The following is a 16,187-nucleotide window of genomic DNA, read 5'->3' on the forward strand; positions in this document are numbered from 1 at the left end:
TCTTATCTCCCTTTCCTCATTGAAGAATTCCTGAAGTATATCTTTCATTTTTGGCATCTGCTGCCAGGAGTCGTTCCAGAAACGAGCTGATCTTCCGTTCTTTATCTCCCAGAAGCAGTGATCTTGAATTAGAGATCTGTGTTGAATGGCTGCATTCCATATTGCCGATCCAGCACTTGTTTCAGTCATTCGAAGTCTTTCTTCCACTGGTAAATTGCTAGCATATTTGGCTGTCCAGAGGGAAGCCCAAGGGGTGCTGGGAAAGGCTAGCCATCGCCACCAAATTTTAGCTCCCATTGCTTTATTACTGTGTTCTGGATCTCTGAGTCCAATGCCACCTGTATGTTTGGGAAGGCAAACTTTCTCCCATTTAATTAGCGCCCATTTTCTGTTTTGTCCAGAGCCTCCCCATAGAAATCTTCTTTGGAGGTTCTTAATTTCTTTGAGGACCCATTTGGGAGCAGCAAGAATGGAGAAAAGATAAAGCGGCATGGAATTGAGGACAACTTTGATGAGAACTATTCTACTTGCCATATTCAGCGAACGCTGAGTCCACAGGAGAAGACGAGCTTCTATTTTTTCTAAAAGCAGTTTCCAGGATGAGTGCTTGAGAGCTGAGCTCATGAGAGGGGCTCCTAAGTATTTGGAAGGCAAGGATGCTGAAGTGAAACCAAGAATGCGTTCAAAAGCTCTTTGAGTGGTGACAGGGGTGTTGAAGAAGAAAATCTAAGATTTGACTCGGTTTATAAGAGCACCAGAAGCTTCAGAGAAAGTGTTTAGAATGGATTTGACATTACGGGCCTCTTGGACTGAAGGGTGGCTAAATAACATATTGTCATCTACAAATTGCTGGTGGGTGTGGGTCGGGGAATTGTGAAAAGAGAGCCCTTTTAGTTTTCCACCTAACTTGGCAGCAGAGATACTTCTACCCAGACCTTCCGCCATGATAATGAATAGAAAGGGAGATAAAGGATCTCCCTGCCTTATGCCTCTTGTAGGTTTAAAAGTAGCTGAGGGGGAACTATTAATTAGCACAGAGAAAAAAGCTGATGAAATTAGACTTAAAATCCATCTTACCCAAGCATGAGCAAAGCCAAAAGCTGTTAGAATTTTTTGGATATAGACCCAACTAAGACTGTCAAACGCTTTTGAAAGGTCTAGCTTGAGGAGCATACCTGGCTTTTTGGTCAGCTTTAGGGAGTGAATTAATTCATGCGTAAGAATAATTCCATCCGTGATTTGACGCCCTTCAACATAACCTGATTGCTCAGGCGAGATGATGAGAGGGAGGACCTTCTTGAGCCTAGTGGCAATAACTTTAGAGACTATCTTGTATATCATGTTGCAAAGGGCGATAGGTCTGTATTTGTCCGGCGTACTGGCGTCCTCTCCTTTAGGCACAAGGGCAATAAAAGTAGCATTTAGAGCCGGGTACATCCATCTGAGCTCTCTTGACTCTTCGACAACCTGCCAAACTTCGCTTTTGATCAAGTCCCAGAATTTGTGGAAGAAATTAGCAGTAAACCCGTCCGGCCCTGACGCTTTCCCTTCCTTCATGTGCTGCACGGCCTCTTCCACTTCCTGTAGGCTGATAGGTTTGAGTAAAAGACTGTTGTGCTCTTCCGTTATGACATTGGGAATGTTTTGGACAATTTGCTGGATTGCAGGCATTCTGTCAACATCAGGCTCCTGGTGGGCGTTTTTAAAGAAATTTGTAAATTCTTTTTCTATGCCTTCATGTGTTTCTATCTTCTCGCCCTGCTCATTATGCACATGAGTGATTTGGTTTGTCATTCTTCGCTGGACAGTAGATTTATGAAAAAATTTCGTGTTCCTCTCCCCACTTTTCAGCCAACGAATTCTGGACTTCTGTTGCCAGAGAATCTCCTCCTGCCTGGCTCTTTCTATTAATTTGGTTTCGATGTCTTGTTCTTTCTTGGACAGGTCCTCTGTTCGCTCGCCATTAATAAGGGCTTGCTGTACCTTTTTCATTTCAGCATTAAGTCGAGCCTGATCATCAAAGATATTTCCGAACACTTTGTGATTCCATTGTTTGATGGCCTGTTTGAGGTTTTTAAGTTTCTGTTGAAATCTGGCCATTCTTGAGCCTTCCATTACATTATAAGATGTCCAGGTTGTTCGGATGAATTGGTCGAATTCTGGGTGGGCTAACCAAAATTCCTCAAAGCGGAATGGGCGTCTAAGATTGTTACCTAGCCGATTCCATTGCAATTCTATGGGCCAGTGATCGGATCTTGAGCAAGGGATGATAGAGGCTGTGAACTCTCCACCAACACTGGTAGCATTGTCGGAAATAAGGAATCGATCCAGGCGGGAGGCAATATGTTGCGTTCCCGATCTTTTGTTTGTCCAAGTAGTTATGCCATTTCTAGTAGGGATATCCATCAGCCAATTGCTGTTGATGAAGTTTTTTAGAAGGCCATCATCACTGCTCGTATTGAGTCTGCCTCCCCTTTTCTCATCCATGCTGGCGATCATGTTATAATCTCCTCCAGAGATCCACAGGGGAAGAGTTCTGTTTCTGTTGAGATTTGACAGAGAATTGAGGAGAATGCTTTTTTGGGCTGTTTCCTGAGGAAAATACACGTTTGTTAGTATTCCATGTGTATTTGTGCCTGAGAGGTGGAAAGTGGCCTGTATGAAATTCTTGTTAGCTAGAGTATTGCTGAGATTGATGATCCGAGCGTCCCAGAGAATTGCTAGGCTGCCCGAGGCCCCCTGAGCATCTACTGCAGTGACTAGTCCGCATGGCCATGCCGCTTTAGCTATTTTTTCTAACATTGTGGAGCTACACTTCGTCTCCTGTAGGAAGAGGATACTGGGTTTTTCTTGTTTCAACATATTTTTTAAGATTTTTCTTTTCCTAGGGCCATTTAGCCCTCTGATATTCCAAGAGATAAGCTGCATTGAGAAGGGTGGGGGGTTGTATGGTAGTACTTAGATAGCTTGGCATATTGCCCTGACTCAACCAGTATTTCTCCTATTTTGATTGTTCTCTCTAAGGTTGTTTTCCTTCCTCTCTTCTTGTTATCCTTAGTGATAAATTTTCCATCCCATTGACTGCCGATCTGGACCCCCAGAGAGTATTTTTTCTGAGCTCTGCCTAATACTTCTACTAAGTTGTCCAGCTGCTGTTCTGGGATCCGTTCAAAATTCTTCGTGCGGCATGCCTCTTCCAACCCAGGGATATCCAGTTCCCCTATATCCAGGGATACCGGGTCTTCCTCCATGATTTGGGGCTGTTGAAGTATTTCATCTGGAGCACTTAAGGTATTTCCACTTTGCTTAGGGAACTCCATATCCATTTTTTCCACTTGTTTTGACATTGTAGTGCCTGGATCTGTCCTGTTATCAGAGTGTGTTCCTTTTTGTCCCCCTTGCTTTGACGTTTCACCTTGTTGCTGCGGTGAAGCTGCATCTTCGTTGTCCTGGTCCTTTTCTGAATCCCCCTGATCAGTGTTGTTTAGTGGGGTGTACCTGTTGCTTGTGTTTACCTTGTTGTTCGTATTTGTCTTGGGAGTACTGGTATTTTTTTTATTTCCTCTTCGCCTGTTGACCACTTTGGTGAATCCATCCGTGGAAGGAGTATTGGCTATCTTATTTAGAGGGCAATCTCTGTATAAATGTCCAATGTCATGACATTTCCTACATCTGAATGGCACCTGCTCATAATCTATAACTTGAATCCATTCGGTGTCTTCATGAAAAAAGCTTACCGTGTCTGGCAAGGGTTGCTTTAGATCCATGTAAACACAGATCCGAGCGTAAGAGGTGTGTAGGCAGAGTCTTGTTTCCTCTGCTATTCTTACAAATTCTCCTATAGAGTTACCTATTTCCTTTAGTGAGTTTTCTTCCCAGTATTCCAAAGGCAAGGAGTAAAGCCTTATCCACACTGGCGAATAGCTCAGATCTATTTTGTCTGGGTTGAATCTTTCTACCCAACCTGTAAGAAATAGGCCTGCTGAGTTAAAAAAGTAAGGGCCGCTTTCAAGGATCCTGGTGCGATCTTCCAGGCAAGTGAAGTCGGCTGTAAAGAAGCCCTTTGCTCCCAAATGCAGGGTTATCTCTCCTTTTGGACGCCAAACCGCGTTGATCCAGGCTCTGAGAGCACGCTCTGTTGGCCAGATCCCTATGAACTTTCCTATCAATGCATGATCACGCATGTATTGTATTTGAGCATTGATTCTCTCACTTGGAAAGAAAACCTTTGGTCTATTAGCAGCTACAGGTTTGCAAGTTGAGGAACTTACTGTTTTCCTGTTCTCTGTCTCAGATTCCTGATGGTACTGCTGGTCGTTGTCCAGGTTGCATCCACCATCGTCATTCGCATTGTCCTTTCCTGCTGCTCGCCGTGCTTTGTCATTCGGTGAAGGGGGAGGCTCAGAGCCCTCCCCCTGGGTGGGCATCATTGTGTCTGCCCGAATGTTGCTGTGCGTCTGCAAACTGCCGCCCTGCGGCTGCTCTTGGTTCAGTCTTTGGCAGACCTGCCGCTTGCAAAGTCTGTCAAAACCCTAGAGCCGCGCTTGCTGTTCCTCCCATCATTTATTTACTTATTATTATTATTTTTTAATTTTTAATTTTTAATTTTTTTTATTATTTATTTATTTATCTTATATATATATATATATATATATATAGATATATATATATATTTTAATTAATTATTTATTTATCTATTAACGAATATATATTATTATTATTATTTTGCTTATTTTTATTATTGAGCCGTCCCCTTTTCCCTAATTATTATTGTTATAACAAATATTTATTTACTTATGTTTTTATTATTATTATTTATTTATTAGTTCTTCGTAACTAATTTATATATATATTATTATTATTTTATTATATACTAATTTTATTTATCTATTAAGGAATATATATTATTATTATTATTTTATTATTTTTTCGTAACTAATTTTTATATATTGTTAGTATTGGTAATTTATCTATTTATTAACGGATATATATTAGTATGATTATCATTTTTATTTTCTTATTATTATTTACTTTATTATTTCTTTCATAACTAATTTATATATATTATTATTATTTTTTATTTTTATATAGATTTTTATCTATTTATTTATTTATCTAGCGAACATATATTATTATTATTTACTTATTTGCTGATTTGTATTTATTTATTTTATTTAATTACATTTACCTTATTTATAAATAAGTTAGGTCTTCAATTTAACTAATTCCCATTTAATAAAAATTTTTAATTATTAATTAATACATTTTAACTAATTATTAGAGTAAACCCCTTCTTAAATTATTTCATTTATATAATTATATATTTATATATAGGTATGGTCATTACTATCTTCCTTGAAATAATCATTTTGACTTTTTGACTGTCCCTAAGTCAAAGCCAGCCGTTAATCTAGATAGCTACTGGAGGCCCTGCTCAGACTATTTAACACGCAAAGCTGGATCTATTTCTTCAACTTGTCCTGACGATGAGCCACACTTGCTGGCTCGAAACGCGTCGACAAAGGTCTTTCTATATATGATTTACGCCGAAGCTCTTCTTATAACTATTATGGATCACAGAAGTCTCAATTCAACAAGAAAAAGAGGGGTTACACCATCAACAGTATAAAGGATAAAGGGGTGCGCATAGCTACCCAAATCCTGGCCGGGAAGGTAATGAGAAAATGTCACGACGATGAAGTACCAGCACCGGTAGTTGCGCTGGCCAAACAATGCGCAGAGGGGGTCCAATTCAACTGGGCCAAGTTCCTCTGCGAGGAATTCTTGATCAACTGCAAGGAAGCCCAGGAGCAGGGTAAGACCTTCCACTACGCATGGTTGCTCTTGTCCATTTTGCTGGTAGTAGGAGAACTTCCAGAGGGCAGTCAGTTCCCGAGCATTGAGCATGACTTACCAGAGGCTGAAAAGTATGCACCGCTCTGGGCTATCAAGGACGCGAAGGGGATTTGTGATACGAAGATATTCTGGGTGCTTATGGAGGCGAGCATCTAGATGTGGATTAATAAGAGGCCGTGCCTGTCCACCACAATGCACAACAATTTGCGGAGCTTTGCAAACTTCAAGGCGGGCATGCACAATATTTACATCAAGGCGTGAAAGGATCCGACATAGCAGTGGACCAAGCTCCCCTTCATCGCCATTGATGATGCAATTTTTACAGTGTTAGAATCATGGCCTCCCGAGTGGCATGCCCCAGATTTGGCGGAGTTGGACAGGACAACAACACAAAAAAGAAAGGATGAGGCTAAGATGCGCGTCACGTAGCTGGCTAAGAAGAGATGCAATGAAAAAGCGACAGTAGTGGTAAGGGCAGTCCGCGAGGCAACAAAGGCAGATGCGGAGTAGGCAAAGACCACCAAAGTAGTAGCAGCAACGCAGACAACAGGGGCCACAACAATGCAGGTAGAGGAGGGCCAAGAATTGTCTACGGGGTAGGAGGCAGAGGGAATAGACCTCGTAGAAGAAGGCGCAGACCCGGGCACAACTTCCACCCAACTCAAAAGGCCACGAGTCATAGAGAGATCGGGTCCATGAAAAAAGGTCAAGGCCTCCAAATTTACCATTGACCCGATCACATTAGCGGAAGCTGAATTCTACGACGTCGGCGAGACAGTTCGTGATGTCACCAAGGAAGCGCTCCAAGAAGTCATGTCAGAGCAGCACACTGTGTTGGGGGCCCTAAGGTGTAGTTGCAGGAAATACACGTGCGGCCCCCACAGGAAGGAACCGTAGCCACCTATGTCACAACAGGCATATCAGCAACAGAGCAGATGCTACACGCAAGGATGGCCAATACCATAGTGCTACAGGAAGGGGCGCTAGCAGTAGAGAATGATATCGACAGAGCCGCCATTGGTAGGATCAAGGGACTTGGCCTTAATTTGGTTGCCCTTCCGCGAGACACACTATATCAACTGTAGGTTGGAATAATAGCAGAGCTCTGTGCCAGGGAGGGCCGTACGATTCAGGTGATGAGTTAGCAAAAGATCAACATCGAACAGCTCAGCCTGCAGCATGACGAACTAGTGTCACAAAACCAACAGTTACTACAGATAGTGGATGAAGCGTGCCAGCGTGTCCTAGAGTTGTCCATCGCCGCAGACCTGCCAATAGAAGTGTGGATCCACTGTTTGGAAAGTGGAGTCTGAAACATGTGCGAGGCAACAACGTGAGTACAGTTGGAGCTGAATCTCCAGATTGCCGAGCTGCGGCTGAAGGCACAACCTTCCACTCCCTCGGAAGTTAGAGAGCAGCACGTTAGCACTATCCAAATATGGTTGGAAGAAATTGGACGGGCAGTGCAGGACTGTACTAGTATGTTGGACCAAGCCTTTGGCATCCTCACATCCTTATAGGAGGACCCCAACATACAACACCTAGAAATACGATAGTGTCTGAGGAACTCCGTAGAGAGTCATCCTCACTCAACGGCTCGCAAAGATGCAGCAAGCGAGGGCACTGAAAGAGCAGGTGGATGCCACAAGATAGAAATAGGCACCTCTCAAAGCGCGTGTCTAGCCATGGATTGACAAGGCCTTCACCACTACGTCAAATATTGAGGGAAATCTCACACAGATGCAGCGGCTTTACTTGCTAAGGCAAGGGTTTGATTCTCACAAAGAAGCATCGGAAGAGTGCATGCAGCAGGTCCAACAAACCGCATAACAGTGCACTGCGGACCTCCGAGTAGTGTGGGACCAATTGGAGGGGCTCTGCGCCAAGATCGTCACGCCAACTGAGTGACTTGGGGACGAGTCACGATTTTTGTGTTGGGGGCGTGTTGGGCATCAGATCCCCCCATAACATGTTTTAGGGCTCAAAGACCAAGTTTTGGTCAAATGAATTGTAAGACTCCACGAATTGCAGGTGCGGAGCGTGAAGTATAGGTTGAGTCATAGGGCTATCCGCCCTAAGTTTTGTAATGTAATGTAATGTCATGTCGGCCTACCCATAGTCCACGGACCATGGGATTGTATAAATAGAGCGAAGCTCTAAGTTGTAAAGATAGCTAAGAAAAAGGAGATAGATGAATACGAATGGTTCGAGCATAGAGGAAGAGTCTAAGTGTATTGGGTCGTAGTAGTAGGAAGAGGCTCTGCAGCTGAGTGCGCAGAGGTCTAGTAGAGTCCGCAGCTGAGTGCGCAGACCCCTGCAGCTGAGTGTGTAGGGTGGTGTCGAGTCTATAACGTTGAACGAAGAATAATAAAGAGAATTTGATTCCAATTTTTGTACATCTGCTTGTGTAATTGCATTCTATACATTTATACTATTTTGTTTATCACGCACACTTATATGATTGTTGGATATACTGTTAATTATCACTAGTCTTACATAGATAAGTTAAGTAATCGAGTAATAACAGGTTAAATAGTAAGGAACTTGGGTATAATATGGATCGCACCCCAAGTAGGGTTGCGCGAAGGCAGCATCACAGGTTGCGACGAACTAGTAGATGCACGTAGCGACGTGCGCACAGGGTCAAACCGTGGACCACAAGAAGCTCATCAGACATCCCCAGGGTATGGAAACTTGGTTCTAGCACCCTTTGTGGACTGTTTCCGAAAGAGCCAGTAGTACCAAGATTTTTTTGGCTAATTCACCTCTGAACCTGGGTCAGGCGCATACAAGCCAACAACTCTTATGCTAAGAGCATCTGGAACCCTGTTCTCTTTACCCTTAATGTACTTGATCTTGAAGTCAAACTCACTGTGCATGGTTAACCATATAAATTTCATGGAATTCAGATTAGGTTGGTCAAACAAGTATCTCAAGCCATTGTGATCACTCATCAACACAAACCTCCTTCCAATAAGATAGTGCCTCCACATATTCAATGCATGAATGATAGTTGCCAACTCAAGATCATGAGTCACATAGTTCCTCTCATGCTCATTCAGTTTCCTTAAAACCTAGCACACCACATGTTCCTCTTGCATCAGTACTCCACCAAGTCCTCTCTTGCAAGCATCTTTACACACCAATAACTCTTTATCTAGATCTGCAATCTTCAGAACTGGAGCTTTTGTAATTAACTACTTCAACTACTCAAAACTAGTTATGCATTCCTCTATCCATTCAATTTTCTTTCCTTTTCTCTGCAAGTATTTAATAGGATAGACAATTCGTGACTTCCTGATGAACCTCCTATAGTAACTTGCTAATCCCATGAATAATATAACTTCATCCACATTCCTAGGAGCTTCCCATTCCATGATAGCTCTGATATTTTCCGGATCCACTACTATGCCTTCCTTGTAAACAACATGTCCCAAGTAATGCACCTCTATATGAAAGGAACAACACTTACTAATCTTGGCATACAACTGATGTTCTCTTAGTAGTCTTAATATTGCTACTAAGTGTTCGACATGCTCTTCCTCATTCTTAGAATATATCAATATATCATCAATGAATACAATCACAAACTTGTCCAGATAAGGATGCAACACATTATTCATCAAACACATGAAAGTACCTAGAGCATTAGTCTGTTGAATTTCCACAATCTTGGGTCTAGGTTAGAATCTTAAAATCTCCAAGCTACGAAACTAAGAATCTCAACAAGAACTACTTTTCATGGCGGAAAATATATAGCAGTAAATCACATATGCACAAGTATACACATTTTTTAACAAAATTGTATAATAATGTACAACCCAATCTTTGTTATATTAAACCAAAATATGAATAATGTAACAGTCTATGGTATACAAGATACAATGAAAAATTTCTCTGCATCTTCTATGTTGTATCTTGTCCCACCAGTCCTTCGCTTCAGTACTACTCTCTAGTTTCCCCTTAGTCCTTCAAAGGACAACACATCAAAAATCCAGGAGGGATGCCACCTAACACTGATGCAAGTCACTTTTGCTGCATGTCATAGGCTGATCCAATCTTCTCTCTAGGTTGGCTAACACCAAAGCTACAATTTTCCAGGCTAGCAGTAACCTTTTTCCACCAAAGTGATGCACTTTTGGCACTAATCTTCACCCAACCTTCAAATATTATTTGTCACGTCAAGATACCTTGTTTTTGGGTAGCCAACACATTTCCATCCACAAGACTAATGGCTCCAAATACTTCACTACAAGTTCTGCTCCTAGGATGGACCTTTGACCTCCACGAAAAGTCCTCCAAATGGCACCCACAGGCTGCTACACTTGTCCTAACATGGAACATCCACCTAGCACCCAAACAACTTAAGTACACCTATACATACCTTGGGATGAAGTGTCACTGCTATAGTTCATCATTGGTTAGGGCATCCATTGCATGTATTATAGACCTAAACCACTCCAACAGTCACCTAAAAACCTATGAATTCCTATCCTTTAATTCCTATTCCCACATATTTCCATTTCAACCTTTGTTTAGGCCTATTATCCTCTCCAAATGTCTTGCAAAAAATGCGCTATTATGGGCACAAGGCATAGGCCTTACGACCCTCCCAAACAACCTCAAAAGAGCTCAAACTAGTCGGTTTGCACTCCAAGGGAATGTGGTCTAATAGGAGCTAGAAATTACCCCCATTACCTTACACAAACAACCCATAAACATTACCTTCTCACGCGGCCTTCTTTACAACAAACTCAGACCTGTATTAAGAGACAAACAACCCTTAAACACTCCTCAATTCAATTCGTCCTTCTCTCCTGTACTTCGCTGCCACAGATAGGTGTATTTCTATGCTTGAATGCACTTGGGATGATTAGAATGACTCCACTCACCTCCTATTTATACAAAAATAGAAGGGCTCCATGAATTAGATGAAGATACATGTCTATTGGATGAATTTATCAAGCCTACATGATTTGACTGTCCAAACATTAATTGTCAACTTCAAAAACTCATAACTTCATTTCTAGAGCTCCGATTTGAGTGATCTTTGAAGTTTTGGAATCAAAATGCAAAGATCTATCATGTAAAATTTTCTCATGCTATAATTCTTCATGGATTTGGCCCAAATCCTAATGGGTGCAAAACCCCAACCTTGGGTTCCAAGCCCATAAGCGACCCTTCTGGTGCTTTTCCCTCCAATCCCCAAACCCTAGGGCTTGGAGTATCTCCCAAGCTACTAAAAATCAACATAGTAAAACCAAAAGGAACCACACAAAACTCATAATACCCAAACCTGGTCTAGAAAGTAGTCTTGTAGATGTCCTCTTCTTTAATGCATACCTGATGATATCCTGATCTCAAATCAGTCTTCAAGAACACTATGACTCCCTTCAACTGATCAAACAAGTCATCGATCCTTGGGAACGAATAGCTATTCTTGATTGTTACCTTGTTCAAATGCCTCTAATTAATTCACAACCTAAGAGTACCATCCTTCTTCTTCACGAATAACAATGGTGCACCCCAAGGCGACACACTTGGACTAAAGTATCTCTTGTCAAGAATTTCCCTTAACTGAAACTTTAGTTCTACTAACTCTGGATTGCTCATCTTGTAAGATGCCTTTGATGTTGGTGCTACTCATGGTACCAACTCAATAGAAAATTCCACTTCGCTGTGAGGAGGCAACTTTGAAATATCTACTGGGAAAATGTCCTGAAACTGCTGAAAGACCAAATACCTCTTCAGGATTTCCACATCCTCAACATAGTTACCTTTATCACTAGAAACGCGCACTAAAAACCATACACACCCTTTCCTGCAATTGCGCTTTTCCCACATAACTATAACCATTCTTACTAATTTAGGCTTCTTCTTACCCTGCAAGATTCTTTTTTCTCCATCGCCATCCAAAAAATCAATAGCCTTCTCATTAAATCCACCTTAGTCTTGTGAAGATACAACCAATCCATACCAAAAATCATACTGTATGATTCCAATGGAAGAACATTTAGATGTGATGATGTAGGCATACCATTCAGCTCAAATGCACAAGATCTTACCCAACGATGAACTCTTTTCTTAGTACCTGTAGCCAACTGCACCAACCAAGACTCTGCATGCACTTCTTTTCTCAAACGACACTTATCCACTAGGTTAGGGTTAACATAAATATAACTAGATCGAGGGTCAATCAAAATAGAAACTAATCGATCACAAAGCTTATCTTCCATCTCAATAATGGATGCCTAGTGATTCGAATGCTTGTTATCAAATGCTGCATAGATTTGAGGAATGATCTGGCAAACATACCCAACTGTCTGTGCTTTCTGAGCACTATAGATTTGAGGCCTACCACCCTGATACAATGAAAAATACTTCTTGCGATGATGCTTGCCACATATCTGACATCACAAAAGCTCACTACCTCTTTTTTGTTTCTCTCTAGACTAAGGTCCATGTCCCTTCTCAACTTCATTAATTTTTTTTAAGGAGCAACATTCTCTTTCTCACTCGCATCCCAAGGTCTTTCTCACTTCGGTGGCCATTTACCTTGAGTCTTGTCATTCCCCTATAGCCCTTCTTGGAATTTATCTTATGCTTTGATTTCTCATACAAGTTATTTAGTTTTCCAATGAATTCTTCTAGCGATTGAGGCTCATCAAACTCAATCCATTCTTGAAATGATAATGGTAGTCCATTGATACATATTTGAACTTTTGTCTTCTCATCCTTAAGATACAAAACATACCTCAACAACTCTAGGAACTTAGTTGTGTACTCCTCATCTGTCATCAATAACATCTTTATCTCATAGAACTCCTTGGCCTTTCTGTCATAGTACCTCTCTAACAAATAATTCTCCCTGAAGAGTCTTTTGAATTCATGCCAACTCAACTCCTCCATCCAATGTCTTTGACACACTTCACATCTTCCCACCATATGTATGCCTTCCTTTGAGGTTGATAATAGCTATCATGGCCTTCATATTCTCTGTATAGTCATTCATCTTTAAGAAATTCTTCATTCCAAGCAACAATGCCTCTACATCTTCTAGTTTCCTCAATTCTCCATTGAATGTAGGTGGCCTGGATTTATCTAATGCATTCAAAAAATAATGCCTCTCACTCCTGTAAGGGTGATAACAATGATTACCATGATACCCCTAGGAACCAAAACTAGAGTAGAACCCATATCCATTGCCTCTCTTGTCAGGTGTATCAAAGAATCTACCATCTCTAATTGTGTCATCCCTATTCGACCTATGCCCACAGTGAGACCTGCTACCATATGCCCCATTAGTTATGTCCTCCTCTCCATAACTAATCCATGGCTATCCCTATCTCTGCAAGTCTAATAAACTTTGAAGGATAACTGCATTGACTTCTTCTTGTTTCTCCTATGCCCTTAAAAGTATTTCTTGTGACTGAATGATTCTTTCATTATCTGCCTTGCAACTTTGTATTTCCGCCTTTAAACTTCTCAAGGTGTCTGCTATGTTAGGAGAGTACCCCTCTCTTGGTTTCTCATTTGATATGTAAGGAGAGTCTTATGAATTATAATTCACCATTTTTCTAGTAATCTCTAATTATTTTCTTCCTGCAAATATACCATGTCATATAACCAAATAAAAACATAATCATCATACCCAAGTGAAGTTCAAGGGAGGCTATCTCATTTATAGAATCAATCTAGATTAGTATGATACATGTATATATACACAATCATATCAATATACCGACATCATGTGTGATAACACCAACTACAAATAATGATCTCACACACGATAACCATATACATGAAAATGCATGCATAACTAACAAATAGACAATGACATGCATGCATGACAAACACATTCTTCCCATCCAGTCCATGTATTAAACCATGCTCTGATACCAATCTGTAACACCACCTCCCATATTTACTCACTTTCACCAACTTTCCGGGGTAAACATGAGATGAGGGATACTATGACCTAGGCCAACCTCCATGGCTATCCCTGTCTCTGCAAGTCTAATAAACTATGAAGGATAAATACATTGAATTCTTCTTGTTTCTTCTATGCCCTAGAAAGTATTTCTTGTGACTAAATGGTTCTGTCATTATCTGCCTTGCAACTTCGTATTTCTGACTTTAAACTTCTCAAGGTGTCTACTATGTTAGGAGAGTATCCCTCTTGGTTTCTCATTTGATATGTAAGGAGAGTTTTATGAACTATAATCCACCATTTTTCTAGTAATATCTAATTCTTTTCTTCCTACAAATATACCATGTCAGATAACCAAATACAAACATAATCAACATACCCAAGTGAAGTTCAGGGGAGGCTATCTCGTTTGCAGAATCAATCTAGATTAGTATGATACATGTATATATACACAAACATATCAATATATTGACATCATGTGTGATAACACCAACTACAAATAATGACCTCACACATGATAACCATATACATGAAAACGCATGCATAACTAACAAATAGACAATGAAATGCATGCATGACAAACACATTCTGCCCATCCAGTCCATGTATTGAACCATGCTCTGATACTAATCTATAACACCACCTCCCATATTTACTCACTTTCACCGGATTTCCAAGGTAAACATGAGCTGAGGGCTACTATGACCTAGGCCAACCTCCTACATACAGTTAAGGAAGTGGGGTCAACAAACTGAAACTTTACTGACCTTCCTTAGGAACTATAGGACACTCAAGAGCTAAAAAACCACTCCAAGTTCCCAAACCCTAAGTTGGATTGATTTTTAAGTGACCTGGGCCCCCGACCGCATGCATGAAAAGGCCTCCATGTGGTTGAGGGCCTCCAACCACACAAACAAACCTACCATGGTGCGGTTATGACCTAAATTCTTTAGTTCAGAGGGTGCGGTCCCAGATTCTGTGACACCATTTCAGACTATCCTCCAGACCACTGCCCAAAACTCAGTGAGACTTTCTAGAATGATAAATAACATTAGGACAAATCCATTCATACAAAATTTGATCAAAGACTTGACCTAACCAGGCCTAATGATGACAATCATTTTGTTAAACATATTGAGAACCTGTAATCTATATGTCATGAATGCATATATGAACATAGGGGTCTGGAACTTATTTGAGAATCATCAAGAAGGTCTAATGCCCTCTCATAATAGTTGCAATAAATTTTTTTAACTCATGCATTCATTAACTATTCATCAACTAATCAAAATATATCAAGAGCCATAGTTAGAACCTATTATGCAACCATTCTTGTAAATAGAACAACCATCAAAGGCACATAATAACAAGTACAAGTACTCATAGAATACACTAGGAAAATATCTCTTATTAACTTATGAAAAATCCAACCAAGTCAGGGACTTCCACGTACCACCCGACCATAAATTGAGATGAACCAAATATTTTTTTCAACCAATTACCCCTGTGCCATATTCCAAGAATGAATTTGGGACTCAAGGCATAAACAACTAGGGATTCTTGGAGCTTAAACCATCTCCACCCTCATGCTCCCATGTTCCTGCCAAAATTGGTCAAGAGATCACATATGCAAAATGAAATATAAACAAACGTGGCTTCCCAGAGATTAATCCCCTTCCATCCTAAGGCTATCGCGATCCCACCAAAACCAATCAAGAGGTCACTAAGCCCAAAACAAGCTTGGATGCCTCAAAATTTCTTCACCATTACCTTGATTAATTTTCCTGTATCCACCCACATGTTGAGGGATTCTTAGAGATTAAACCACCTCCACCCCCAACCGTTGGGAATTTTCCTGAGACCACCCCACCTGATTCACAAACCATCTGACAATCCAAAGCTCAACCAAATAAAATAACCCCATCACACCATGGCTATCTAGAAATGGAAAGGAAAGGTTAAAACCACTATCACATCCTGTAAAATCCATGCCAATGACAACAAGAGAACCAAATACATAAATTCATGTACCATGAATTCAAAAACCAACTAGGAAATCATACACGCAACCTGTTACTTGCAAGTCTTCCTACTGAAGCTGCTTGATCTAGAGTTTCCTTGCTTGTCCCTTACTTTCCTTTGCTTCCTTTTCCTTCCTTTATCCTATGCTAGAGTGCTCCAAGAATTATGTAAGTGTGAAATAGTATGAGAGAATATAGAGAGAGCTCCAAAAATAAATTAACAAAAGCTAAACCAACAAAAGTTGTCAACTGATCCTCAGAAGCCTTTTTATCCTTGATGCCTCTATTTTCTTCATTTTCCTTTATATTTACTTCAATATTACTCTCATGCAAACCTGTGACCTTTCATCTCCCTTTTTCCTATTTTCCTTTATTTTCAT

This window comes from Pinus tabuliformis, chromosome X (genome assembly GCF_031772625.1).
Source record: "Pinus tabuliformis cultivar Carrire ecotype Pingquan chromosome X, CPIR1, whole genome shotgun sequence".
Lineage (NCBI taxonomy): Eukaryota > Viridiplantae > Streptophyta > Pinopsida > Pinales > Pinaceae > Pinus > Pinus tabuliformis.